The sequence below is a fragment of the Bombus vosnesenskii genome, unplaced genomic scaffold (assembly GCF_011952255.1).
Source record: "Bombus vosnesenskii isolate JDL3184/JDL3185 unplaced genomic scaffold, Bvos_JDL3184-5_v1.1 scf7180000013262, whole genome shotgun sequence".
NCBI lineage: Eukaryota > Metazoa > Arthropoda > Insecta > Hymenoptera > Apidae > Bombus > Bombus vosnesenskii.
Genome location: NW_022882922.1, coordinates 2,477,219 through 2,504,451, shown reverse-complemented (window position 1 = coordinate 2,504,451; position 27,233 = coordinate 2,477,219). Strand labels below are relative to the sequence as shown.

General features: G+C 36.2%; 1 protein-coding gene across 2 annotated transcripts in view; it reads right to left on the bottom strand.

Annotated features, from left to right (window-relative positions):
- The window catches only part of LOC117243146 (amphoterin-induced protein 1), a 291,568-nt gene that overhangs the window by 223,952 nt on the left and 40,383 nt on the right, over positions 1-27,233 (bottom strand). For both annotated transcript variants that reach the window (XM_033510390.1, XM_033510398.1), the window contains exon 2: positions 24,467-24,534. The gene's annotated coding sequence lies outside the window, so the exon portion shown is untranslated. The remainder of the gene's footprint in view (positions 1-24,466; positions 24,535-27,233) is intronic.

Here is a 27,233-nt window from a genome sequence, read left to right as displayed (position 1 = left end):
AAGGAATTCCGGTTGCGTCGTGATCCAATTTTCTTCGAGAATTCCGTCGACTCAATGTCGAATAATCCGTCGAACCGAATGGATCCGAAAATGTTCGATGTAGAATCGATACTGCGCGAGTTTTATTCTCCGCGTGTCTTATATGCACATAAAGGGCATGGAAGTACGTTGGAAGAATCGGATAGAAGATTCTTTATATAAATGTACGTCAAAAGCGTAGAATAAAGATTTTCGTTTGGGGCTTCATTTTGTAGAAACTTCGTTTTCAGAGATGAAAGCTACTGATAAAATAAGCTTCTGTCATTACCAATCTAATTATGTCACTTTGTAAATTTGTATAACGCATATGATATACTCGTAAAATATGTCAAATTCGAATACATTCATGAGTCTTTATATGTATATAAGCGTTTATGCAAAATTGCTCTTCTCTGATTTTTCGTTTTCGGTTACAACACTTTCGATTTATTTTTATACAGATACCTCTTGCGCAATACTTCTGGTTATACTTCGCATAAATGTTGAGAAAAAAGGGAACCGTTATACCTCAAGAATGTTTTAGATCGAATGATTACGCTCTTCTCTCGAAAGATGTAAAATTCGCTGTTTTACGAAGAGCCGTGATTAGAGGGAGGAGAGTCGAGTTCATTCTGCTCCGAGTTTTTATGGATCTGAGCTACCTACAGCAGGGAAGATGTGTCTTTCTACAGTGCATTACACCGGTAGTGACATCGTAAATCGTGTTCGCGAGAACCTGCCTCCGTCGCGAGAAAAATTCTGTATCTATCAAAATTTGTAGCTCGAGGAAAGGTCGTTTTGTTTCGGCCGTTAATTTTACGCGACGTCCTTGCTTTCGCCTGAAGAAGAGTGGAAATTTTTCCACGAAAAATCACAAATAATCGTAATCGGAAAACTCATTTTTTCTTTGCACCGAATATTCATCTCTCAATTCAGCAACATCGATGATGTCATGCGACGTCTGAAATATGAATTCCAGTGCAGCACCCTGTTTCCCAGGTTTTTCAGCGTGAAAATCCATAAATCATCGGAACGTACATAGACAAGAAAAATATGGTTCGGCATGAACACGAGGAGAGGATAAAGTTGGTCATAAAATTATAGACCGATTAGTTTGACGTAAAGTTGGCCTTAACCAACAAAGTTTCGATTAGTTCGGCCTGATAGCGCGCGACTAGGTGTGGTTACATCTGGAATATCGCGTCTGGCTTACCGCCAGATTAGCGCACCGATTATCCACATCTAAAACCCTCCTACTATCGAAGCTTCGAATGCCAGTGGGTCACAAGCATTAACCAGTCGACCCGATTACTCTACTATCCGTTTTGTTATTTAATTTCACATTTTAAACTCTCCGACCGTTCGAACCACTGATCTCTCTCTCTTTTCCACTCTTTTTTAGTCGTCGCTTTTTTGTCTCTTGTGTAATTCCGAGTAATTCGTCGAACGACATTTCATCGGACCGTACAACGCCGTGTCGTGTGTGAGAAACGCTGGTTATATTTAATAAACGTTATCCGTTTTGCAAAGAAACACGGACTGAATCACATAAGTGGAACGAGTAACCTTGTATTCAAAGATGTATTCTTGCTGGCAATTCGAGGTAGAAAATTACTCTTATTCTACTCGTACGAGTTTGATGTGGAATATCGATGAAATGTGACATTCGTGTAGCTTTGTTTCGTTTCGTAGAAAAGGAAATATTATTAGAGATTGTAAAAAGAATGGACTTCGTGTTCGGTGTTTTTATGACCCTTTCGGATTTTGAAAGTGATTTTCTATAAAGAAATCGTGTATAATAATCGTGCATAAATCGAATCTGAATTTATATAGAAAAAATTGAATTAAATAAAAGCTCAAGGCAGTGCCAGAGATTCAACGACTTCTTCCATCGATATTTTCAATCGGAATGTCACCCCATTTATTTCGGACAATTTATGTACCGAAAGTATGATAATCAATCGTTCGACATCCATGATCCTCGATTTCTCGTTTACACTTTAAATTGGTCATTACGGCACGTAACTTTTCAAAACTTTCGGCGCGCTGAACAAAATGGAGTCGAATGAATCTTATCAATAATAAGGAATTACCTGCCGCGTTTGATCGATTGAGTCGAGAAGAAAATATTCATTAAATGGGACTTCGGAGAAGTTATTGGCAATATCAAATAAAAATATTGTGTATATTTGACACCTTTATTTTTCTCTGTCGTATTTTCTTAATAATTTTTCTGAGAATTTACATTACTCGAACAGGCATAAAGTTACCCGTGCATTCAACCACGTGTCAAATAAATTTCAAACAGTCATTTAGAGGTACGAAACGAATTTAATCTTCCAATAATATATGTTTGATACCATCAATTGAATGAGAGGTATTACGGCGATCTATTTGTATCGGACATATTGTATAGCCAATAGTAGCAATGCTAATGCACTCGATTATCCGAATTAATTAATGCCTCCAAAATCAGATAATTGGACGGTAGATATACGATTACATTTTAAACAGTGTCTTTGTATTTCAATCTACCTCTCCAATATTTTTCTACCATTATACTGTACATTTTCCTGAAATTAATATTTTGTCGAAATGCTTTTTTTTATGTTCCGTGAACGAAATTATAAAAACTTCGAAGCGGAAAATTGACGATATTCCAGCGTATTGTGACACGAAATATCATCGAATAATATAATAGCTTATCCTTCATACGAATTATCATCCGAATAATGCAATCGATCCACGGATAATAGAGAACTCGAATAATCAATATTTCTTATTAATGTTCCATCGTAGCAACTAAGCAATCCTTCTAATTTTTACTATTTGATCTAGCGAAATTTCCTATTACACGCTATAATCACACCTAGAAATTTTAAACAGTAATCTATCATATTTATGAATTGCATAACAGCGCTGATCAAATTCAAACGAGGTATGTTTCATTTATAAGAATCGATGTAACCAAAAAAGAAAGAAAGAACAATAACGAGCTTAATATTCATAGCGTTGATTGACAATGTACTCGATATTACAGCTACTTTCCTGTAATCCTTGTATCATAGAAACATTTTGTTTTACTGGACAACATTTACAAAATGAAGTTGCACAAATAAGCAATGCATCCTCGCGTCATTCACTATATACATTTAACTCTACATTTTGTACTTAAAATGTTAAAGACGAACGACTATAGTCCACTGTAACATCGAAGAAGTTAAACAAGTAACGCGTCACAGAGCGGACGAAGCATCGCGAAGTGTCGAAAACCGTAACGGTTGCGTATAATCGAGCATCGAACCTTCGTCCTTATTCAAACATGCATCGTTTGCATTTTACTCTCGCGACACGACGGTTCTTCGTTAACAGACTATGTTATCCCGATCGATGGCATCGTTAAACACTGCACGCAGGTTAAACATGCAACAGTATGAAATCGGGATTACGTTGCTTTCGCAGGAAGCGCATACTCCAGAATCGCGTAGTAATACCCTGGCCTGAACGATTAGAGCTTACGAGCTTGCGCTGCTCTCTCGTGTCTCTCTTCCAACTTCTTGCTTCATCTCTCTCTCCGACTTTCCTCTTCAGATGTACCTGTCTCTCTCTCTTTTGCGCAGCCTCGTCAGAATATATATATATATATATATATATATATATCGTGAATTCATAAGCATCAAATTCACGCCGCCTTTAGAACGGAGTACGATCTCTCTTTGTGCCGGTTTTCGCAATGTCGTGCTCGAAAATGGGCGATACCAGTTAACATTTTAATAGAGAGAGAAAGAGAGAAAGGGAAACAATTTGTAGTTGGGGCGTAGTTATGGAAATTGTTTGCTTGTTAGCCAATTGTTTTTGGAAATTAATTTGAATTATTTGTTGTAGCCTGTTTCTGCAAAGATATTCCCTAAATTTAACATTAATAACATTTGATATATGAAATGTCCTATGAACTATAGTATCATTGAGTAACACGTGATCTTTCATGAAAGAATAAAATAATAAAAAATGAAGAGTAATATTCTTTAAATAACAAATTTTATATGTCTTTATAACAGTATTGATGATATTTAAAGGTGTCTCACAAAGTATACATAATGCTATCAAGTAGTCTGTGATTTTTCATGAGAAATCAGATGTATCAGCATATTTCCATTTCGCTGATCGCTTCAAATTGAAGAATATGAAAAAGTATGCAAAACTTTTAAAGCGTCTGAAAATCGCATTAACAATACATCAGTAAAGAAGCAAAAATATTGTCATCGAATTCTTACTTCGCCGTACGAATGCAAAACTGACATTAAAGAGTTAAACACGCTACGATGCTTGACAAGTCTGAATATGTACATCTTAAAACTGCATAACGATGCTTTTCATCGTTGACGTAGACGTAACTTCATGGAACTCGATGAATATATATTTATCAGTAATATGCAGATATATCAAGAAAAAAACATGGAAAGTCCATTTTCGTCGATTTCCTGATTTTTATGTGCTTGGTAGCTAAAAAACCATACTTCCTCCATACGTGAAATTGTAAATTTTTGTGCAAAAAATCGGACACGTTTACCTTTCAGAAAAAGTGTATTTGTTGAAGTTTTATGTTTCTATACATATCCGACTAATCGGTGCAAGAATTGGACAATTTTAATGAGTTTATAACAATTTTTTAACTTACCAATGTGATCTTTGCGAAGAATCTAACATGCAGTGTTAACGGTGATATTGATGAAGCATTAATTCGTCGGCCAACGTGTTTCAAATGTTTAGTAAACCTACTCTGTTACTTGCGTATCTTTATTCTTGTCCTTTTAAAATGTTTTCGAACGAACAAGAACGTATTTGTCATTAAAAATACAATATACAAAAGTAATCAAGTGTTCAAGTGGGTTCAAGGCAGGAGATTAACTTGACCACTGAATTACATTAATATTTTGTTTGAAAAAAAATCTTCGTTTTAATTAATTTAGAGGAATGCTTCGAATCATTTTCATGTTGAAATGAACATTTTGTTGGCATTCTGTCGTTTACGAATAATAACGTATGAGTTCGTAAAATATCACGATATAACAAGCTTTTCATAGTTTCTTTTATTTTCATGAGTGTACCAGAACCATTACGCCAGAAATAAGCTCATACCATCGCATTATCATCACCAAATTTCACGTTCTTTTTAAGTATTTAACATTAAAGTCTGTCGTATGTTCATGTATGGACTGTTATCTCGTTACGGTATTTTTAATTCTAGCGTACCTCAGAAGATACAAAGTATATAGTAATTTTAAAGGCATCATTATGTTTTTTAACTTTTGCCAGAAAGTGTATATGACTTTTAGAATAAATCACATTAATGCTATTTTTGAAATGGCGAGAAAAGTGCAAAAGTACAATTTTTTAAATATATGATTTATTGAAAGAATTCTTTTCCCATTGCTTTTGTAAATTGCCCGCGTTTTAATTACTGTTGTAGCACATTATATGGCAGAAAGACATGTTACTATTGTTACGATCTAATTTAATGGCGCGCAACTGGTTGGGATTGAGGCAGAATACCAACAAGTTGCTCGTATAGCGTTATTTAACCACAAGTACGGCTTAGAATTTAATGTTAATCAAGTTTAGTGAGTGGCAGCTTCAACCAACTAAAATGATCGATGTGGGGTTTAAAGTACAAAAAGCTTTAAGTTAAAATTATACATTGGTCAAATGGATTTCTATAAGTAAATATGTTTTAGGTGAAGCATCTTTGGCTTGCATTATATGACAAAATTGCTTCTTAATTTGACCGCAACTCTTTGGGTAGCCGTCGCTAGTTACTCTGGCAAACTTGCCTCTTCCTATTTTTTACGCGTCGGTTTTAATTCGTTAATCTATGGAATAATATAAATTATATAACGAGACATGTGTGTTAGTAGAAATGCGTGTTTGTCTTGCATTTGAATACGCACAAATACAATGTGTTTGGGAAATATTAATAAAGCAAAGTCGGTGAGGAGAATTATGACACGTGAAGATAGACAAATGTCGAGATTTTTTAGAAATCGCACGTACTTTAATAAAACGAGATTTAAAATGTTGTACCTCTGTTCTTCAAAATACGATAGATGTTCGTGAGAAACGAATGAACTAGCTAGACGAATATTCAATGTAAAATAGTAACGAACTTCTAATTTTTCTAAGAAATGTAGCAAAATTTTATTCCCTACCAAACTATTCCAACAAAAAATAATTAACTTCGGTTAATCGGTCTTTAACAAAACCACTACGGTTCCCCGGCCTACTAATCGGTGTCAAATAGACACACAAGCGATCGAGCAGGCTGGCCGACGAGCAGACTCACAGAACTCACATCGAATATCATTCGAAAAGCAAATACGAAATCACATCTACAGTCGAACATTGTTCGCGCATAATGGGTTACCAAATGTATAGATGATTAAACTCAAATTGAAGTGCATTGTATCATGACCCAAAATCACAATGGCTTCCATAGAATAAACATGAAACGAACATCCATTGCCGTTCATAGATAGATAGAGAAAGGGGATAAAAATGATGAAAGAAGACATTGGTGCAAGGCTTGGTTCAACATATCGGACGTTTTCCTCGATCAAATGAGAAAATCGAATGACGAGGGAAGAACACTCGATGGAAGACAGCCGTGAAAGCAATATAATAGAGACGCCATGGAGAAACGAAGTGTCACATGGAGGGATGATTTCGGAGTGCTATGCTGCTGGTTTGGCTGTATCGTGCTCGATGATATTGAACGAGAAAGCTGAAAACCACAGGTTTTGTGATCGAGAATAAAAGAGACTTCCGTGGATCGCAATTAATAGAGGTATCCATATTGAAACAAAGGAAATACATATTGAATGTGATCAATCAGAAGCTCTGTCAATAGAGTTTTTCCCTTTCCTTCTTTCGCTAAGTTTTCTTTGACTTAAAATTCTTTGAATTAAAATTTATAAATCATATTACTTAATAAATAAAAGATATTTTATGCAAAATATAAATAATTTTATGTAGTAGCGATTTTTTATATTTGGAAATCGTGCTGTGTCCGAAAATGCATAGTAAAATTCAAAGTGAAGCAAGTACGAATACGAATTACTAAATTTACTTTGGTACAATGTCGCGCTCTCGTTTCTTTAAGAGATTTTTTTATTGCAGATAAAGATCTAAACGTGACGAAGAACTCGCGTATTAACAAAAATTTGTTCTATATTTCTCTAATTTAAAAAATCTCTGAACGAACGAAGAACACTATAAAGTTGAAATTGATCCAGATGCCCTTACAGGATTATTGCTTTTATATGTGCATTACTCATGTGAGTAGATGTCACTCTACATCTTTCGTTTCACTGGGTATAATGTCACGTCTGGCTTGAATGAATTTTTTATGAAGCTGTCCAGAGTTTGGACCATAATTCCGTTCGACGTCGATCGAACGCTGCTTTTCAACGATCTGCGAACTTAACGGTCTTTGAAAGAAAATATCTTCCCTTCCTTAAAGAACAATGAAGCTCTTATTTGTATCGCGTGATTTGCAGATATTAATTCGACCATGAGGGTCGGTTTCGTAAGATAGGAGGGAAGATATCATTGCGGGACATGTTCCTTTGACGGTGATGGAATGAAGGAAACGTTTAAAGCGAGATTTCAATCAAACTAATGTAAATAAAAGACTATTTGTCAGTTGAAAAATGGTAAACGTCGATCCGAGTTCTGTGAGACGTGAGACTATGAGATTTTCCTGGGTATCATAAGTAATGGTAATGATATACAACTTGTCAGAATAAATTCGAAAAGAATTTATGACAATTTGAAAAATGACAGATAACAATGCAATTTATAAAATTTATTATTTAAAATTTCTTAAACGAACGCTCCCTCGATTTTTTTATAATTTTTTGAATAACGAAGATATTTGTTTTGACAGGTATTATGTTCACCGTTCACGCACCGATGTAAATCGTGTCATAAATAATGGTATAATTTCTAAATTTAATAACATCTTTCGCGTTGATCATCAGCCACAGCACGAAATCTCATCTATATGATAAATTAATGCAAAATACGTTCCAGTTGATCCTCAGATGTAACTACACGCATACACGTTATAACATTCAGGTTACAACTTTCTACTCTAAAGTTAGTTATACTATACTTATATCGATTATTCCAGGTATAGTATAACGAACAATATTTTTTTCACACCGAGTAAGATTATCTTCGGTAGATCAATTTCCCTCTCAAGAAGCAACCACAGGAATATTTTACAACCACAAAAATAAAATATCCAAAAATCACGAATAATGTATTCATGGAACCTTTACCATAAAATATCCCTCCTCCCTCGTTTTATCAACGAAATTGAACAGCATCAACCTATCAAAATTCAATATTACAATATCAAAGTTACCAACGAAATAGCTTCTCGGGAAACGATCTCCCTTCGCGATGTTCGCTCAAGATAATTTCATCGTGTGCGGCGTAGGTAGGTTGCGAGAGACGAAACCGGGCAAGATACCTCAGACGTTCGAACATCTACGCATTATAATATCAATGTAACGTTGGAGAGATGATGTTCGGTGTGTACATTCGTAATCCGGCAGCAGACAAGCGTTGGATGTGTGCGTTATCCGGATAATGTTGCGGATCTGTAATCCGGATGTGACGGATATTACAGGTATCCGCGTTATATTGTCACAGAACAAAAGTCCTACGCTTGTACAGCAACGTAATGTTGTTAAACACATACATGGTGGCTGGTTTCGTTCGCCATAAAATACAATACCTTTAGAAAGGAATGCGCTTCACAACGTTGACGAGTTTACGAGGATTTGTTTCGTATTTGTTTGTCTATCACCGGCATCGTTAATGAAATACCGTTGTTTTCAAAGATTCAAACTTACTAAAAAGCTGACGAATACATTGTTTTATGTCGTATGGGATATGAAAGTTGAAGGCAGAACAAATGTTTTTTGTCTTTAAAACGCGTTTAATACTAGAACTACGGGTGATTTTCGTTGAAAATGTCAAAATGTCTTATGTCTGGTTGCCGAAAGAGTTGGATATTGGATTACACATGCGTTACGATCCAACCAAAGAACGATCTGTCACAAAGACAGGATTATCCAACGAAAGCACGAACAATATCAGGGGACATGTTACTGACGAATTTTTTCCGTGGCATTTTCACAGCACTTTTTCCTTGGAACTTTAATATATAATTCACTAAAAGTCACGATCGGTATTCATATACTTCTCCATTAAGATATATTATAATTAATTTTAAAGAAGTTTGTTCCTGCGATTTTCTTTGCGAAGTTCACAAAATTGAAAATTTACAAATTCAGAAGTTCTCTATAATAATAGAAAGTGAAAGAATAGAATTTCTATAAATTATTGTAGTCCTTAGGTGATATCGTTGGGTTATAGACGACTCACAAACATTTGGATAAAACATGAATTTGGCTCAGAACGAGGATCGAATGTATAACAACTGATAATAGAAAGAATATCGAAATAACACAGTCAAGGGTTGGTTATCGAAACTACGAGAGAAATGCGAGATTGAACAATGAACAGGGTGCGTAAAATATCTCTCGACAGACTTCGTGCTGAATTTTCTTCGTGAATAATCAAAGGGCGGACGGGATAGGTTGACAGGTGAAGGAGCTCGGTGCCGTCTACACGCTGAAAGAATATTCGTGACCGTCAACTTCTGGCAGTCGGAAAATCGCACCGTGATTTAACCATTTTAACCGTTCGGATTTCCCCGAGTTGACGCTGGATACTATTCGTGTAATATTCACGATAATAGCGCTGCTAGGTAATGTATGTGAAAGATGAAGAAGCATTTTCGATACTAGCAGTTAGAGAGTAAGAAATGTTGATTTCTTTCCAAAAATTTTTCCCTCGTTATATTTCTTGTAGACAAGATTCATTACGATATTTCTGCATCTACAAATCTCAGAATAATTACATTTTTTTAATTCGCTTCAAATACAGTGCTATTTATTCGAAACGTTTAAACGAATCAGTTCATTCACTCAAAAATCATTTTTCGTTTCAAGACACCAAGTAGCAGGAAACTTGTAATAAATGTATATAGTAAAAGGGAATTTATTAAGCTTTAACGAACGAACGGGTCGAGTTAGTGCACTCTCTTCGAACTGGGTAATCTTTAATAACGCCTCGTTTGTAATTGACCGCGCGAGGGTGGTGAAAGCGAAGGATATCAAAGAAATAGCACGAACAAGGCGATCATCCTCGAAAAGGACGGGCATCGAAAGTGAGGAGAAGAAATTGAGTGGCCGGAAAAATTCCTCGTCCGGAAAACACCGACGCGAACCACCCAGCGGCTGGATCGAACGATTTAAAGCGATGCCTTACTTCGAACGCGAACCGCTCGAATCGGCGCGAACCAACTTCCTAAAACTGCATCTCGATATGACTCTCATAGAGACAAAGTAAGAAAGCAGCGAACGATAGTACAAAGGAGATAGACGGGGGCGAAGAAGGGATATTATATAGAATTATAGGAAAAAATGAGGAAGGGAAAAGGGAAGAGAGGAAACGGACGAAAGAAAGATAAAGAGGAGGAAAAGTAAATCAAAGTTGAAGAGAATTGGGAAACATAAAAGAGTGGAAGAAAAAAAAGACAAAAGGAGAGTAAGAAAGTTAAAAAATTCGAAAGGAAGAGAAGAACTAGGTGAAAATAAGAAAACAGCAAGGTATGGTGAGATAGTTAAAAAATAGTACAAATAGAAAAGACGTTGAAAGACTGAAGAAAGAAAATATTCCAGCTCCAAGGTAAAAAGAAGGGGAATAAAATAGTGATATGGAGTGGTAGATCGACCGTAGAAGTTAGAGAGAAAATATAAAGAACAGCGGTAGAGAAACACAAAGAAAAGGCACGAGAAGTAGAAAAAAGATAAAAAAAAAAGGAAAAAATAAGGGAGGGAGGAATGGAAAGAGACTATGGCGTTGGTTAATCGAAAGTACGATCGATATGCTTCTGTGGTTCGTGAAAGGTGGAGTCTCGGTTCTTTCGAGGAAGGTGAGCGAGAGTCGTTCAAAGAGATTTCGGACTGCTATGCATGCCAGCAGCGAGTGTAAACTACCGTGAATTAGGTTGACGAACTTAATGGTGCATCGAGTGTAACAGTGACGACAGTGTTGAAGCACTCGGCGAGCAGCGCTAACGAGGTTAGATTATGCTGCTGCCAGCCGAACCAACGCGACTCGAATCTCGAATTTACCGACTTTTCTACGAAGTTATGCTATTAGAAAACGATTGTTAGCAATGGACAAGAATAAAATATCACTGGAATCGTAATGGGAAATTGTATGTACGTGTACATAAAAAATTTAAGAAAGTATAGATATTATTCGCGTATGACTATGAAAACGAAACTCTGATAAACGAGTTGCAAATACTTTTCGTAGCCATTGTCTTCAAAAGTACAGCAAAATTTCGTAAAAAAGAATAAACTATTCTAGAGAATGCTGGATCAATATCCGAAACAATAAAACAAGATAAAAGATAAACCACCGTAGTTCGCACGATTTAGACGCCGTTCGAATATACTAACCGAAACAGAAACTCCTTGCACATACCCAACAAAACTTTCTTCTCCGCAAACTTTTCCAGCGTCCCATACGTGTTCCGTTATATACATTATTAAACGTGCGTTGGGCAAAGCGTGGTCCTTTAAGACAGGTCTCTTTCACGCTATATCAGAGCAAAGATTGCGACAGTAAGCAGACGCATAGAAATAGGAATACCTTCATCTCTATCACTTTTCTTCCTATTTTTTTTTTTGACATTAGAGAAGATGTAATCCACACAAAGCTACGTTAAAGTACGATAAAGTACGATAACGTAATAATTACGTGGTTAACCTCGGTATTCCGTGACTTAATTGTACGTTTCCTCTGTCTCGCCTCGAACAGATGTTTACTATTTGCTTGTGCTAATAGTTGGTCCTATTGAGCTATACCAAATATTCACCTGGGCTTGTCATGTGGCTCAAAGTAATCGAATAACCGGCAATTTCACTCTATCATTCACTCCAGCTCCTCTCAGTTTGCATTCAACCACGACCACCTGGAATCTTTTGTAAACAGCAGGTATAGAATAACTACAGAATCGTACACCATCCAGCTGGACTATTACTTCCTGGACCATGCCATGATTCCATGGTGTTTTGTTAAACTTCCTTGATCTAAACAAATGTGAATGAATGTAATTTTGACATAGAATATTTTCAATGAGAAATTTTAAAACGTACTTAATGAAGGTAGAATTTTATAGTGTGACTTATAGATAGTTCCGAATAAATGAATTTTATAATGAGGTCAGAAAACAAATATTAATTTTTCTACGTAGAAAATGTTACTTTACGATTTTAATGTAATATATTATTTCCAACTTTCTCCATTCTGTTCGCTTTTTATGGAAATTGTGAAAATCATCCCCTGCATTTACTGTTTTATGCTCTAATAATCTTCGTTTGTATTATAGAAAGTAGGGAACCACGATGACATGGTTTCCTATATAAAATAATCCTACTTCACAATTTAATATTCACTAACATGACAAACGTCTATTAGCTACGCTGTTTGCTAGTAAATAATTTTCATACTAAGTTCACTTGTGTCTTACGTCAAACTCAACATCACGAACATATTGTAAAACTTGGTGCTAATTAAAAAATAAAATCCATTACAATTTCCTCATAATTAAAGAAGGTTAAAACCTTCATAAAAGATTCTAGAGGTCTGCCGCTTTAACGAAATTTACCTCAAAAACTTCATCATTCACGTTCTTCCAATGAACGACCGCATTAATCAACTAATTTCGCCTCAAATAACAGGTCATAGACCGCAAATTATACATATTCTGACAAAAATTCAAGGAACCGGTCATTTAATGTCTAATAGGGGCGAAAAAACTTAATTACAAAGATTCGAGTGTAATTCAAGGAACGAACGTAGGTCGGTGGCGCGTTTAATTTTTAGCAGGCAGCTGGCAAATTATACAGTACATCTATCCGCGGAATTATGGTAAAAATTTTAATAGTTGGAAATATTAATGTTTCGAATTATATCGTGCCATATGAAGATTGTTGGATAGGAGCGGGTAGATGGAAACAGAGAAGAGAACGAAGAGACGACAGGAAGCTCGCTTTGACGTTTGACCGAGGCAGCTGGCAGGTATTTCGAGAATTTGTGCCAGACAAGTCGTCTAGGCACTTCTGTAATACAGCTTCAACGTGTAACTACAACTAGAAAGCTAGCCGGCAATCCAGCCGGAGAGCAAACTTCAGAAGTATTTCGTCCCGGCTTGGTTAATTCAGCGGTGGTGCACTGGGCGCTAGAACCGGACCACCCAACACGTGGTAATTGCCACCTCGTGGCTACCTTGCGAATATCATCGTTGCCAAAATCGTGCGAACTTCCGGCCATCCGTACACGCTGCCACAAGATTAGAGGTTACTCCTTAATGAAAGTCACCAGGCGTTCACAGAACGAAGAAGACGCTTTACTTGCCCCGAGCGCCTTTAACGTTAATATCCAAGAAGTGGGGAGTTTCTCCGTTTTGAAAATGGTTGCGTACCAACGACAGGAACACGGTCTACGACGCGTCCCTAAGACGCTCCCTGTCCTAGCTAAAAATTAATTATATCCAGCGACGTCTGGCGTACATAATTCGTTACTTTTAAAGGTAAATTGCGCACAGCTGCGAGTGACGCGTCGATTCCGGAAAAGAGTTAGGTGCGATTAAATTAGTGGCGCTCGACGTCGAAATACTTTAAGCCCACCACCCCTCGCTGGTGAACGACGCGATATCTGCAAACAAGCGACCCGTTAACACGCGCTACATGTATTTTTTATCGACCTAATATGTATACGTATGAACTGGTTAGACGTCGCGACGCGCGAATCGTATTTTCACATACCGGATTCATTGCGATCCCCTCTCGTTCTGGGAATAATCGAATAACGTTTTTAACGTTAAAAGCCGCCTGGGAGTTGGTTGAGCGCAATGAAAAACCGGAAACTCGAATGTGTACCGGAGGGGGCAACGCTAAATGCGGCCCACTACCCCAGGCAAATGATGCACTGCATTATACTTGTAGCGTTCCCCCGGAAACGAAAGCATTATTCGCCCCGAATAATGTTACTTTAGAGCGAAACACGATTTCGCTCGTACATAAACTACCCGGTACGAACTGTTAATTTTCTGAACGCGTTTTACCCGCATGCCTTCCTGCCACATCCACATCCCAATCGCCGCACATTCCGAATTGTATATTCTAACTTGCGTATAATTGGTCGCGATTCCGAACTAAGAGTTTCGATATTCTATCACTATGGAAGCGATGATTTTGTGAAAAGATATAATTCTAATGGTATCTCATCAAGAGATAATATCTGCAAACTATATAACACAAATTCACGTTCAGACGTAGCTTCATTTTACATTTTCTGTGTGCCTACGTATACCGTTATTCAACGAGCTCTTTTCACAGTAAAATTTGGACTTAAACAAATTGACAAGCAGGTGTTACAAATTACAAGTACGTGTAAAGTTTCATCTACCAATAGTCTCCTCATTATCACCTCCAACACATTTAATTATCCTTCTCGATCTCCAACACATGCCATCACCAATATTATTTTCTAAACATGAAATGTACGAGCCGAAAAGCTTGAAAAAGCATCGAAGCCAAAAAGCACAGAGGAGAGTCCGCTCCTAGGAGGGTAAATACGCGGTGGTAAAGATTAGCGAAATGTACGCACGAAAATAATTTGGATAAAGCTAATTGTATGCAAATGATACGAGGCCGCTCGGCTTTATAAGACGGGTAAGGGCGTAGATGAAATTGAAACAGCGCAAAGTCTGTGTGTACCGGTATTTGGCCAACGACCGGAAATTACACCGCCACTGTTTTCCTAATTTCGGACACGAATGAGATACCCAGTGACCACTGATACGGAGACAGCACCGGTCCTCGTCATAAATAATCTGAGCTACGGGCGAATGCGTGGCTCGAGTCAATTTAATGGAACAAATAACAAAGCCAGTCGCATATACAAGAGATCTCGAAAGTTTCGTCTCGACAATTTCCTCGAAACGAAATAACGTCGACTGATTGCCACGCGGTTATTAACTCATCATATTTCTGCCAATGTGCAGCACGAGGTATGTTCACGATCGAAGAAATAACTTTCGCCACGAACGAATTAGATTAAATTGCAGTGTTGCCCCCGGAATCCGGCAATATCAATGAATGCGAAATAGTTCCTGGAAGTACGTACATTCTTGTTTATAGGTCACTGAGTATTTTCATTTATAAAAATAGGTCAGTAGTCAAATAATGGTATGATTTAAATTTGCTTATGACATAGGTTATTAATATACTGCAGACTTTTATGCATTTATGGAGAATTTGAAGATGCAGAAGTAGGAGAAGAAGAGTAGAAGATATAAAAATATATAAAGAAATTTTCCATCTGAAAAAAGATTTGCATAAATATCTAATGGCGACAAATCCGATAAACGTGCTGACAATTACATTCATTACGTCCAATTCAACTATTTGCAAAATATTCACTGTGTAATAGAATAAACCGTATATGAATAATGAACCTACATGTCAAATACATATTTACAATTTTGATCATTAAACAAAGAATTGGCTGCCATTTAAGAGAATTAAAAATCGACGTTGAAATTTCGAAAATAATAAGCGACAGGAAAAGATTAAATTATGGTTTCTTTCGGGCTATGAACTCATTTAGCTAAATTAATCAGTTGTAAAATTATCATAGAATTATTAAAATGGTTCTAATTATATCTCACGCTGCATAAGCCATTAATTACGGGCCACACCCCAACATCATTAAAATCCGGGCGATTTGCATCGATGCAAATGGCAATTACAATAATGCAAATAATATTTAGCGTAACTATTTTCCCCAGACACATTAGGCATCATCACGCATCGTCTCGTTGTTATTCACAGATTTATTGCATGCCAGCTAAAGAGCCGTGCGTACGTACAACGAGCGAGTAATGTTTAATCAATTAAACCAGGAATTTAATTTCAATTCGGATATCGGTAGGTAGAAGTTGCTCCAATTATCTCGAATTAGTTATCGTCACAAGAGCGTGATACATGAGAATCATTTAGAAATCCAACCGATTAAGTACATTTTCTGAATATTTATTATTTTTAATACCAGTAAACAACTAATGTGTTTCATTTTAAGAACCACATTTCCATCCTTTCCTATCATTTGTATTTCTGGAAATTTTCAAGTAAATTTTTAATTTTTTTAATGACAGTAAAATTTTTTTCATAACTTAGTCTTAATGGAGTTAATCAGTTTAGCTTCTGCGTGGCATATCATATTGCATATGAGTATAATTAATTATGTCAAGGCATACCACTCAAGAAAAATCGAGAAACATAAAAGGCGATTTTAACGAGCATTGGCGACGAAGTTCAATTTAGAAATTAGTCACTTTACAATTCATGACTCGCATTTTCATGCACGCTCGTATCTATCCGCAACGGATTCATCGGCAATTGCTACTAATTATCAGATCGAATCCACGTACTCTCTGAAACTGACGTAGGTTACCGAGTGGAAAACTTTCGCATTTCAAAGATGAATCACCAAGAATGTAGGTCGAAGACCTATTTTGCGCTTTTCGCCTGTCTGTCGCTTTATCGATAACGAAGCAGATGGCAAATGTCGATAATATGCGATGCGATTGGTTGGGTATTTCTTTTCAAGATCGTATATCTTACGCCTGAATTATTACGCTTCGATGCGACAAATTTTGTTCGCATATGATACTGAAAGCAATATCGTATAATATTCACTAGTAAAAGTCAATAATAGAAAGATTTTTATATGTACTCGTAATTGCATTAAATTGCAACTAATTAAAAAAAATATCCTAGAAATTGTAGAAAAGTTCCATTTTCTAAATACAAGTACTTCATATTTAACGCTAGTAGAAACTTTCGAATGGGTTACGTTTAAGGACAATTAGTTTCGTCGAACATACAATTTACACTACTTAGAATGTATCATACTTCACACTCGTTATTTATCTAAGAGCTAACGCCAGTCGCTTAATTGACCAATTAAACACTAACAACGAGAATCGGAATAGTACGTGTCAATAAATACCACATAAGCAACGAGTAATTTTGACAGATCTAAATTTTGCAGCATTTAATCCGTGAGTAAACGCATCGATTATTATGGTAATTCTAAACTTATATTCGTAAAATTTGTATTTATTCAACAAATACAATGTCCTATATGAAGAGTAAAGTAAATAAGTGCAAGAACTTTAGCATAAGACTTTTACTTAGTACGTAAGTATTTAATTTTATACGTGAAGATGCAAAATAAAAAATTAATGATAAATTCATTTAAAGCACGTATGTAAATTGAGATTTTGTGTGAATTATTTGCCTGTGTGAGTTATTAACATATAGTATAGGATAATGAAAAGCAGATCAACGGTGAATTGAAGCAGATAATGAAAATCAGATTAACAGAACCATGGGGAACCAGAATTTGAAGGTATAACCAAACCATTCACCTGTAATATGTACATAAGTATTATATTATATGTTAATACTTAGATTATTAGGAAATAAATAGATATACCTATACAATCAATGAGTCTATTTCAATACAAGTCAATGTTGATTTCGTCATATTCCTTAACATTCCCTTAATAACAAATTGAAACTACCGCCTTATTCCTGAAAATTCTTCAATTGCAATTAATCTAACCAATTAGTCTAAAAAAACTTCATATCTTTTCTAGTTCCAGCGTTAGAAATCTTGGTTGATAATAATAGTAAAACCAATTAATCTAAAAAATTGAAAATCTTTGCTAATTTTAGCGTTAAACCACTGCAATTAAAAACAAAAACCTCACAGAAACGTTGATCAAGGGTCGAGGGAAAAAGCCGTAAAAAGACAGGTCCAACAGCGTGGCGGGTGGACGTTAACATGGATAAATCTGCGGACCGGTGGCGCTTTCTTTCCCTTCGTACGCAGCTCATCGGAATAGCCGTTCGCAGACCCTTGTTTCCGGCTGGCGAAAAATCCAAGCATTCCGGCCCGGTTCCCGCATTCCAGTGTGCCTGCATTTCACTCTGTCCATGTAAATCTCCGTGCCCTACGCTCTTATCTGGCCACGGATATAAAGCCGGCCCTCGTTGCAGCCCAGCCACTCTTACACCCGGCGTTAAGGTGACAAAGTGGAAAAACCAGTCGAGACGGGAATGAGGGAAGAGACGGTCGTGCAAGGGCGTCCAAAACGTGCCATTTATTCCGTGTAGAGAACAGTACCACGAGTGCACGGCGAAGAAAACGAATTCGACGACCAACCACCCATGTTGGCAACCCTCGGCTACTGCGACAGCAGTTTCGTGTTGTCGAAGAAGGGAACGAGGGTGTACACCCGAATGACGGCAGTCTGGCATCGTCGAGACTACATGAAAATCCCATACTCGTAGGGTAGTTGGTAATATTTTGAAAGGCTACCAGTTCGTGTCGAAATGAATATTGTAAGAAAATATATAGTAGATACTAAAACAGCTGTAAGTGGATTGGTCAATACTTATGTAATATTTCAGTATCACGTACAATTTAATTAACAAATTGCTTATAGAGTTTCCTTGATTCTAAGACCTTCGTTTTAGCTTTACTTTAACCCCTACGTAGGCAAACAAAAGGTCAAATCAAATGCTAACAGAATGCCAAAATGATAAATGATTATCCAATAAGTGCGCAATTAAATGTATAACTTTAATATTTGAAACTTCTACATATAAATTTTTAATGAATTGCTATCTCAAGATTATGATGTTTTCACTAGACAATGAAAAACGCAAGTATCTCTTGAAATATTCATTATTTGAGAAAATGTTCGCGATAGAAGATACAGATTCGTTCATAAAAACATATGGTTTCACCAATAGGTAACGCTAAAACGTGCAAATAATAAGACAAGGGTGGCAGAAGGTGTTAGGTGAACCAGTGGAGAATTATTACCTTCACCGAGTCACCGATCCGTCCTCTTGCCGGAATAGCAGCGTAATTTGCACTTGTTGCCGTAAGCGCTCGCGAGAGGAACAGAGAGAAAGAGAGAGAGAGAGACAAACAGAGAGAGAGAGAGAGAGAGAGAGAGAGCCGCTTTATTAAACTCTCGGAAACTGTTTCACTTAAAATTACATTCAGATTAGTCGGAGATAAGTGGCTGGCCGACAGCATCGGAATTCGGCTGCAAGGTGTAGAAACAGTGGCCTGGCCCACGTTGTTTGTGCAGCGAAACGTATATGCACCGTCGAACTTGGGAGCGCAACGGTTATCCGTTACACGCTTAATTATATCTGGCTACTGATAAATTCCTAGTACCTCTCCATGGTACTTGCGTTGTATCGTAGAGGATTGCTTCATAGAGAGAGAGAGAGAGAGAGAGAGAAAGAAAGAGAGCAGCGAGGATTTCAAGATTTCGCGTGACGATTTTAATCATTCTTCCTTGATGTTAAAACGAGGAAGAGTTTTTTAATGATAAAATAAATCATTTTGTGAGACAGTCCTTTGACTGAAAAACAGAAAAGAGTGATGATGTTGGAAAAGCTATTTTTTGAATTTACTTTGGAATTTGCTATTATTTATGTCATTCTTTTGTCATAAAAGAATGGAGTAAGTATATAATTTGTTTTCCTGAGAATTGGATATTAACTATGTACTTACGTAACAAAATTGAGAAATTCAGAGCAAGTGGACTAGATCAGTTTGTCTTTTAAGAGGCTGGTATCTTTTAAATTGCGAATTGTCGATGATGAAATCAAGTCAGCTTCTTAGCATAGGAATTTCTCTTTTAACAAATTGAAGACTGAATCACAAATAATCTCTTTCGAAAGGAGAGAATTTCAAGTTAGCCAATCCATTCTCTCCCTACATTTGAATATCGAATAGAATGTCGTACGAGAAATAAATGATATTGCCGTAACCAAGTATAAAGAGGCCAATAAGATTCTTCCACTAAAACAGTAAAAACTTTGTCAAGCGCTTAACTGTGTCACTTTCGTATGATCGTTTTGTTAGATTGAAAAAAAACAGATAATTTATCCGAAAAGTTGGTAGCGTTGCGAAACGACTGGCACTCGGCGAACCAATGTAATATCTTGAATGTCTGTGGCATGACGTACGGGCGAAGAGCCACTGTGACGGGAAAGCGATTATTTACAGCCAATCAGAGGGAGAAACCTATCTGACGGACAGACGCATAAACGCTTGAAGATCACATCGAATGACACAGAGGATAATCGAACTGACGAAGCACGATTGATAGAACGACGCGTGACGTTTAACACCCCGGTTAAATGGAAAGCTCCTGTATCGTTGAAATTTCATACCATAAATGAAATGCATCCTTCGAAGATGCTTAATCTGTATTCAACGAATGAATATTTAGAATAAGAATTACAAGCAGCTATAGAAAAATTTCTCCTGCTTTTTTCACATTTACGTATTTGAAAATATTAATCACGATAATTAATTAAATAACAATTTGGAAACGGTATTTACAAGCTTTACAAGCAGAAGATTCAATACGTTTGAATATGATCTATTAATGCATATGCATATTAATTAAACAAAATTATAATTTCGGAGAAGCCGCGCAGTCCAACTATATATATTCTTTAAATATCTTTAAAACACAACACAGTATTTATAGATTATCAGAGAATATATGAAATAATTGCTGGAAAAGTTGTTAGGTTAGTTTCCTCGATTACGTTCGATGCTAAAACAAGATAACGTGGAACCTCTTTTCATTGTTGGATACAAAATTCTCAGAAGCGAAGGTAATATTGTCGTGCGATCGGAGCGCAGAAATACAGAGAATTCTATTTTCAGCAACAATGTCGACTGCAGAGACCTATCCGATAAGTTCATCGAGTGATCCTTCAATTTGCTCGACCGTTCACGAGTGGACCTCGACTGGCAATGTAAATAGCCAGGAGTACCGGAAGTCACGATATATCGGTCGTGCTTGATGATTACGGAATTTGTATAAGCGACGTCAGCCGAGACTCTTAATTAAGAATTACTCTAAAATTATTTTAAATATCTCCAAGTACTCTTTTAGTCCAGGCCAGAACCCACTTTTCGTATTACTAATGTCATTCGAGACGATTGGTGCATATTTGGAAGATATTACCACGTTGTGTCTGGACCAATTCAAACTGGGCTATTTATGATACACAGTTTGGCTTCCAATAACGACGATCGTTATGCAAATGCGTTACTTCATCGCGCAACATATTGAGGACGCACCTTCGTGCCATTACGGTGACTTGTCTGGGAAGAAAAATTACGTATTCGACTATATATATCGTTCGCACACGCGGTAACATGATGACACTGGATATGTGAGTGTTCAATTTAATAGATGGTAATAGGATCGATTATCTCAGAATTACTCTTATAATACACGCTTCTTGGATAATTAATCCTTGGTATCCGATTCGAGAGGTTCACCGAAGCTGCACCCATGAAGTATATCACATCAAACGAGAAATGTCTATAATACCTTTATGAATTAATGCACTAATTTCTATTATCAACATTTGTACGTCTCCCGAACCGAATATATTTAATTAATTTTGATAAGTGATTATCCTGACAACAAAGTCATAAAACAACCAATGTCTGCTTGATCTCTCATTTACATAAATGTGTATTAATAACGACATATGATTATTATTCCGTTCGAGTCGGAGTATTAATATTATGATTTCTTTCCAGTCAGAATCTCGCATTTTTTACGATTATAACTAAAAGAAGACAGTAGTTGTACAGGGTCATGGTAAACGAAGATGAACTAGTGTTTTATTACGAGGTAGTCGTATACGCAGTATCGATAAAATCGTTAGGGGCTCGCGTGACGACCCTCTGTGACACCTATTATTCGCGTTTATTAGAACAAGCTTATTCGAATGTGTATCGTTGGCAAACATTCATTGTTACCGCCATAACCAATCCATAAGCTGAATTACTTTCGGATAAATCGACTGGGTGTCATTTTGCGTGTATAGCAGCACCATTTGTTCATATAAATCAAGTTATCAGGTAAAAACGTGAAAACTTTGTTAAATATCCTGTGTCACGCACGCAATGCCATCTAAGATTAATTTCGAAAATTTTACATTGCGTATCGGCTGACATTTTTATATCAAGTATAAAGCGGAACGAATGGCGTCACGGCGTATTCGACGCGTTTCAACGTTATCGGAACAAAAATAAGCTTTACAGGCTGCACGCTGTGTATCTTATGTTACCCACTACACATTCGCGACGAGATGCATTAATATCGTTAATTAAAAATGCTAAGCCGTGTCGGTTTTCGCGTGTCAATGGTGATAACGGGAAGACTAAAAGAAAACTTGTACTCTGTTATTAACATTGAGACGGCAATCTAAACGAATTTTTAAATGCATCCGCAATCGCTGCACGAATCTGGTGGCTAATCGTTTCAGTGTTATCGAGCAGATTGCTTTAATATTTTACACATGGTTTGTAATGTGCGACTAGTGGGAAAATCACGAAATCCATTCGGCTTGTTACAGTACGACAAATTGGTATTTTAGAGAATGATTAGACGTTCCCAAATTTCAAGAAGCATTTGCTAAGCACTCGAATATAAAAAACGATTTACAAATTTTTAAATTTTACGAAGTTGCAAAGCATTCGAATACTTTTTAGCAGAATATTTAACTGACATCGCTTCAATTTCACTTGGTAATTTCACTGTCATCACTTAGATTTTGTAAGAATAAAATCACTGCTAGATTCATACGTATACAATTACATCGAATTCGTATTCAAATATACTCGAGCCAACATTTACCGCTTTAGAGGAATATTTGCACGCTAAAATTTACATCGGCGAAATTCTAATGCGTTGGGCAATTAATCCATTTTCAATACGAAAATCTACACAGCATATTCGTGTGTAAGTATTCTAAATAAATCGCTTCCTTAAATGCATCTCGTTGACGTAATTAAATCAGGTCGATATACAAAATTTCAAGATTATGACCTTTACTTCGAAATAATTTAGTAAAACGATACGAAATTTAAAAAATATATCTCTTATCAAAATATATCTCACGTATCGTATCTATCGTATAAAAATATACAAACTTATGCATTAACCTGATAATATAACGCGGTTAATTACACGCATTAAGACCGAAATTAATCGTCTTTCGATTGCGATGAAAACGAGGACAAGCAACTAGACTATTTCGAAGTTTCTTTCATACAATATCAGTTCCGGAAGATAATATTGTACCCATCGAGTCGAATGTATTTCTATCGAAAATTGAATCCATCATTGTGCCGGAAATAGTATTGTGCACGCGGAAACAGCTTTCATCCCTCTCTCTGTACACTCGACGTTCCTATTTTGCTTTTTCCCTTTCCCTCCTTTTCCCCTTATTTTTATTCCGTTAACATCTCTTTTTCCCCGTGACAAATCTTTACCGTCTCTTTATGAAAATACGATACGTATATATAAGCCTATAAGGCGTTCCTCGCACGACGAACACGATGATTCGAATCTTGAATGTTTATAAATCAGTTTACCCTAGAGTTTCTGCGCGATTTTTCATCGGCCGTGCAAGAAATAACGATGGAAACGGTTAAAAACGAACGCGGGTCAGAGGTTTAGCGAGCGAAAATATCGAAACGGAGGGGGATAGGGAGAGAAAGAGAGAGGTAAAATACAAGCAACGGTACGGGAAACCAATATCATGCCAACAAAATCGATACCGGCTAAATAAATATTGTTTGAGAGGCCACCGAATTGACAGTGAGCCCCGACGACTGCACGAATGGAATATTTATTCCGCGGAACTAGGGAATGAAAGTCGCGTCGGGAAACCTACGGCAGACGCTTTGTATCCTTATATGTGAAGTAAATTGTGTTATTAGTGTGTAATTGTGTAATTGTGAAGTAAATTGTGGTATTATTTATCAGGATCAACTAATAGTGGCGAAATTAGGCGACGTTCAATGCGAGGAATAAATTTTGTGGCCAGTCGTGAGAACGAGGGTTAAAAAAAATATTGTTAAACAAAGTTCTGATAATTATATCGCGGATTTTTATGCATTCGTGTAAAGTTCGAAAGTTGCATATAACATGCAAAATTACATAAAATATCCAAAGCAAAATACTCGCATAATTTCTAACAAGTGAAAATATTGATAATCAAAGTAAAATGAAAAATTCCTTATGAATACTAATATGCAATGAAAAGATCTTTCGAGTGAATGTCACCGAAATTAAAATGACAAATTTGCTGAAACTACTCACCTTACGATGCATAACTTCGAAATGAATAAGTCCGAAAGCTATGATACTCCATCCTTCGTGGAAAGCACCTGCAATAGAAAGAATAGCGTTAGCCCAGTTATTACTGGGGCAAAAATAGATTATTAGCTAATTGGCGCGAATTGTCACGAATTCCCGGTGTAATTACATGTTTTATTTGAATTGAAGCCACGGGCTTTTTCCATTAATTCGTAAGGAATCTCTTTCCTCTGCTTGTTTTTTTTTTTTTTTTATTCAAACACCCGATACATCGGCTCGTTGACAGTTTTCGCCTGTCTGTTTTCCATTCTTTTTCTGTTGTAATCGACGGACATGGTTCGCAGTTAACTCGGTGTAGGATGATCAACTGCACGATATCTCGCGTGAATTCGTTTTTTGATCACAGGCGATTCAAAGGTCTGAAGCTTTTTGTATTTAGATCTATCGACTGCGCATTTTTGTGTCCCTGGATTTCGAGCCGGTTAGATTCGGCAACTCCGCAACCGATAAATTTTTTGCGGATGGAAAATAGACCCGATGTACAGGGTGTTTCGCGGGTCCATAATAGATTGTTTCATGAAGATGATTTAAGGCACGAAAGATAAATACAAGGGAATACCAAACGTTCTTCGATGCTGTATATATTCTTATAATATCGCGCAGCTGTAACATTTTATCGTCGATAAACGTGTATTTTAATCCATTATTGGAGATAACGTGCGAAAAATTCTCCTCAAAAATTCTTCTTTCGAGGAAAATTGTATCTAGATACAACCACCTCTGGGATGATTTGTTTAAAGGAAAAAGAATGATTTACTTTTTACCGAGTTATATTTTATTCATTTGTTTATTAAGCTCAGTATAATTAAGCAAAGTGGAAAAAAATTAAAAAATTTTAACAGCACTAAAAAAGATGTATGATCTGTACATTTTTCGTATATGTTCTCTGTTATATTTTTTATGTTCCCATATTTCTTTTATTCATTAAAAATACATTACATATAATAAAATAATTCTAGATTACTATAAAACATGTAAGATTAACAATAAGAAAATTTTTAAAAGGGGCTATGACTACGATATTTAGAAATTAGAATTCCAGGGACACAAGCATATACATACAGCATATTGAATAGTTGCAATGTAAATGTTTCTGTGTATACATGTTTTAGGATAAATCTTTTGAACTGTAAAAGGGAATTTCTAGAGAGTATTATCACGCTCGTCATGCTTGCTACAAAATTTTTATGAAATGGCTGTTACATTGAATATTCAAATAGGTATCCTTCTTCCGAATATCTACAAGAAGAGAAATACCCAATTTAGCTATGAATCTAATTGATAAAATAAATTACGCTTGCAATATCGATTGAATGAAACGTTTTGTGTTTTAATATTTGCTCACTGTTATTGTTGCATTTGGTATCTAGAGTGGAAAGGATGGAGAAGTGAAGAATAATATAAACTGTTTCGCTATTGGACGATCCATCGTTTCGTAGTTTCGTCGAAACGTTTCGTGTACACGGAGAAAATATTCTTTGCGGACAGACGGAAGTATCTCCAGCAAACGGAGCAGTATTTTCTCCAGCATGAAACGCAACGAAAACTATGTTTTATCACGTCCAGATTATTACGATGTGCCAGCGCATGGATGGCCGAACGCTCCTCAATATACGAGAACGTTTTGAATGTCGACGACAGACTGGGGAAATAATCTTTGAAGAAACATCTTTATTTCACCTTTATAAACACTTTGAAAAAAGCTACCGCGACTTTTGTGATACAAATAATCTGGCTTCTTTTTATCAAGATACGAAGCTGGTTTTGAGTCTTCTTAAAGAGATTTATAACAGTTCATCCCCAAAGTTTGTGCGAATAACAATTAAGTCTAGTTTAGTTTAGTCAAGTCACCTAAATTCGAGCAAACTGAAACGACGTTGCTAGTGTGAACTTGTGATTTACATGGCTTGAAATATCCTTGCAAGTTACTACCCTCATGAATTCAAATAACTTGGCTATTTTCAACTATGCTTCGTGGTATAATTAAAAAATCATTAATTATCGAGATGTACTTCGATTAGTTTTTAATATAAATAAATTAGCTGAAAAATTGATAACTGATTAACTAGCAAATGAACGATGAAAAATAGAAAAGGAGAAATTAATTTACAGTAGGATAACTTTGAAAGTATAATATCCGTAATTGATCGATGAAATTTTCTGCACTTTATTGATGGTAGAGAAAGTATTGACCGAATAAGCGTTTGCCTTATTATGATTCCCATAGCGAAATAGTGATCGATCAGGAATTAATTTCTATGTTCGAAGAATACTAATTCGAGGCCAATTTTCTCTGTACTTTGTCTTCTTTAGCTATAGAAGGATACCTTCTAACGATCATGAATAGAAAGGCTTCTGTCGTTTAAGAGTGGAAGAAAAATTTCAAAGTAAGGTAGTTAAACGATAAATCATATAATGAATAGAATCGATCAAACGTTTTAACGTTATTAGTTAAGATCTTGTCACGTATGATGGATTATTATTAAAATGCGCGTATTATTTAAAAATCAGATTTAATTGGCTCGAATTAAAATATTCGTCGTGTCTAAATATTCATCCTTATTTAATAGCATTTCGATATTGCAGTCAATGTTAATATTTTAATAATCCCCGTTTTAAATTTAATTAATGTACCTGGATAATCGTAATTAAATCTTTAATGCAATTTAATGTCAGTTATTAATGATGTTGCTATTAACAAAGATCTTCC